Consider the following 3538-nt stretch of genomic DNA (forward strand, 5'->3'; position numbering starts at 1 on the left):
TTTGTACCTTCCTGTTCTTAAACTAGTAAACTTGAGAAGATGTCATTCTTATTTTGTATCAGTAAAAAAAGGGATATTTGTATATATAGTTTATTTGGGTTAATAATATTTCAAAAATAAAACTTAGAAAATTTTGAGGATTGGGAATAAGAAGCAGTTTCTCATGGAAAGGAGGAGGGAAAGAAGAAAATAACAATAGACAACATCCATAAAACTAATGGACCTGAAAGATGGTAATTATTATGGAGAAAAAGTTTGAGTTCTCAAAAGTCAGAGTTTTGGAAAACGATATCTACAGAGTATCTGGGATTTATTCCTTTGAACCAATGATTCAATTTGTCAAATTCCCTGTTTTGAACTCCATTAAGGTCTCTCAGAAATATTCTTATAGGTTATTACAGACTGTTTTGGAGAGTTTCTCTCCTTTAAGTTTCTTTCTCTTGACTTCCAAAATATTCGGCACTTTTTAAACTCATTACACACTTGTGGTCACTGACCTATTTATTGCCCAGGCGCAGATGTGCTTTGGCCGCCACAGACACTGTTCACTCTGGGGACCTTGAGGGATCCAGAGGTATGACAAAGGCCCACAGGGGCCGATGTGGCAGGGGAAGTTCAGGGAGCATGTGTGGTTTACATCATCCGACTAAGAACGTACATTTCTTGTTATAAATAGAATGATGAGACATTTCATTTGTGTAGTAGATCACAGTTTCACATGAGCTAGTTCACATGTCACCTTTGTGAAGGCTTTATTTTTTCCTTCTTTAGATAACTCCAATAATTTACACATACCATTTTAATGGTATTTTTTTTCCATTTTACTCTATTCATATGTATCTTCTCCTCCACTGGGCTATAGTAAAAGGGCCCAAGACATCTTTTATTCATTTTTATATCCCCATATCTAGTATGGTACTTGGTATAGTGGTACCTTATAACATTTTGTTTGTTGTTTCTTTTGTGTGTTTTGAATAATGAACATAAGCTTTGCAATAGATAGAGCTGTTTTTCATAGGCTCTCTTGCCCACTTAAACATTAATGATTGTGACCACCTAGAGGGGTGGGAAAGGGAGGGTGGGAGGGAGATGCAAGAGGGAGGAGATATGGGGATATATGTATACGTATAGCTGATTCACTTTGTTATACAGCAGAAACTAACACAACAATGTAAAGCGATTATACTCCAATAAAGATGTTAAAAAAATACAAAACATTAATGAAATTTCATATTCCTTTTTTTTTAATGGTAATTCTTTGTATTGCTTTATTGTACAATTGCAATGCCCCCTTATCATCTTCTCGAATCTTCTTCCAAGTTGTGCTCACTTTAGACGCACTGGAAAAGTAAATGATTATAAAGCAAACAATTAAAGCACTACAAAGAGCTAAGATGCATATATTACAGAAACATTAACAGTGCAAAAAAGAAATTTCTATTAGCAGTCCTTGTCAAACCTGGCTATACATTAGAATTGCCTGAGGCATGCACTTAAGATTTAAGGATGGCCTACGCCTAGTCACTTGGGTTTAATTGATCTAAAATGGGGGCCAGGGCTCTGTATTTTTTTTAAAAGCTCACCGTTAAGTAATTCTAAGTGGATCCAGGCTTAAGAACCACTACACTTGTACTTCATTTTTCCACAATATCCACAGATATCAAATAAGACGCCCCATTGTATATATGGCGCCATCTTGGTTATTTATTAACATTAGACAAATTTCAAAGAACTTGAGGACACACTGCTATTAGGAGAAATCAATTTAAAAAATCCATTTTGTTAACAAAAATGTTGTGATGTTGATTATCTCTCACGAAGCTGGCCAATAATAAAAATCAATACTTACTTATGTCTGTTTTGCTTTAGCTATATTTCATGGACCAGTGTAAAGTAACACAGAGTACCTCTAAAAAACGTTTCAAAAAGCCGAAAATGAACCCAGTTGAGTTGGAGGCAATCTAATTCAATAGATTAGATAATCACCTTAATTCTCAGTTACCTCATCCTAAGAGGTTTTCTTTGGTGGAATGAGAAAGGGGGGTCAGTATAAGGTTTCTAAGAGACAGTAATAATCAGACCCATTTGTGGGTTTCTGTATTTTCATCACTGTCAGATTTACTGTCAAATTTGAAAACGGCCTAACAAAACCAGAAATTATTTTATACTTTCAAGTGTGACAAAAATCATAATGCTTATAGGACCTGTACACCAGACCTAGGCTGTTGTTTTATAGTTAAGACTAAAAGATGTAGCTTACCTATGAACAATTTCAGAACCAAAGGAACAAAGATCCCAATCTTACAGAAATAGTTTTCTAATAGCGTAGATATGAAATTTGAAATAACTGGATTAAATGCATACTCTAAAAATTATCTTTCTTTCCTCTTAGTGACACATAGGTAGTAAAATACCAGCAACCAGACAAAAGTCATCACCTCAATTGAACAACAGTGCAAGACTACCCTGCTATGTCTTTGCATGAGCTGGTGGTGCTGAGCCACCTAACAAAAATGTTCATGGCTTACACTAATGAACTCAAAACAACAATACTTACTTGATTAAGTCCATATCACTGAGCTGTGTTAAAATATTTGCTAAGGGATGTCTGAGTCCCCTTCGAAAGAGTTCACTGAGAATATCTACACACTTTAGGCCTGTTTTCCTGCCAATTATATTCCGTAGTCTAAAATTTCCACTGGATATAAATTCCCTCAGCTTCTCCCAATCTATTTTAGGATTTTGTTTACATTTTTTTTTTTAATGTTGAACAAACCACTTTTTCAGAATGAAGAGCCGGCAGCAAGTTTTTGTTGGGATCTTGGTCTGCGCTTTGCGTCCATAGCGGGCAAGATTGTGGACTGTCACTGAAATTTTCCACCAGGGGAAGGCTACTGTCTTCATGTTCATCAAGGCCACTTTGTTGGGAAGATGAAGAGTAGCCACTGTCTTCATAAGGTCCACTGGTCTCTAGTTCTTCTATGTCATTTGAACTGTTAAGTGTCGTACATGTTGATTTTCCTTATTATGCCAGGGTTTGCTTTCAGTTTCAAGTTCTACGATCCTGGGGCTCACAATCGTGACCCAAAATCTGATAACCTTTCATAGTCTTTAATGCAGTCTTTATAAGAACCTTCCAAATATGCAGTAGTGTAGGAACCTTGTCTTCTGTCATCAGGCTTTACCGGTTTAATTCCAGAATGAACGTGGTAATAGTTAAAATCCCACTTCATTTTGACAGAGAGAGTGGGACTTTCTTCTTTACAACCGTCCGAGGGGCGAGGGCGCCGTAGCTGCAGTGGCAGGAACCGGAGGGCGCCGTGGGGAGCAGCTGCGCCAGGGCGAGTGGGGTCCGCCTCAGGTGAGGGAGCTGCACCTGCAGCAGAGAAGCAGGCCACCCACTTCTCAGAGCTCTGGAGACTTCACATTTCTGATTTTGATTGTTAGTTGGGTAATCAAAATATAACCATGTTATGTTCTAAGGTCAGTTCTTTCTGTTTTTAATTGTATGCTTTCCTTAATTTGTGCTCATTGCTAA

General features: G+C 37.3%; 1 pseudogene; it reads right to left on the reverse strand.

Annotated features, from left to right (window-relative positions):
• Positions 1 to 1243: 1243 nt before the first annotated feature.
• On the reverse strand, positions 1244 to 3281 carry LOC103002341 (F-box only protein 5-like; annotated as a pseudogene).
• Positions 3282 to 3538: the final 257 nt, after the last annotated feature.

This window comes from Balaenoptera acutorostrata, chromosome 8 (assembly GCF_949987535.1).
Source record: "Balaenoptera acutorostrata chromosome 8, mBalAcu1.1, whole genome shotgun sequence".
Taxonomy (NCBI): Eukaryota; Metazoa; Chordata; class Mammalia; order Artiodactyla; family Balaenopteridae; genus Balaenoptera; species Balaenoptera acutorostrata.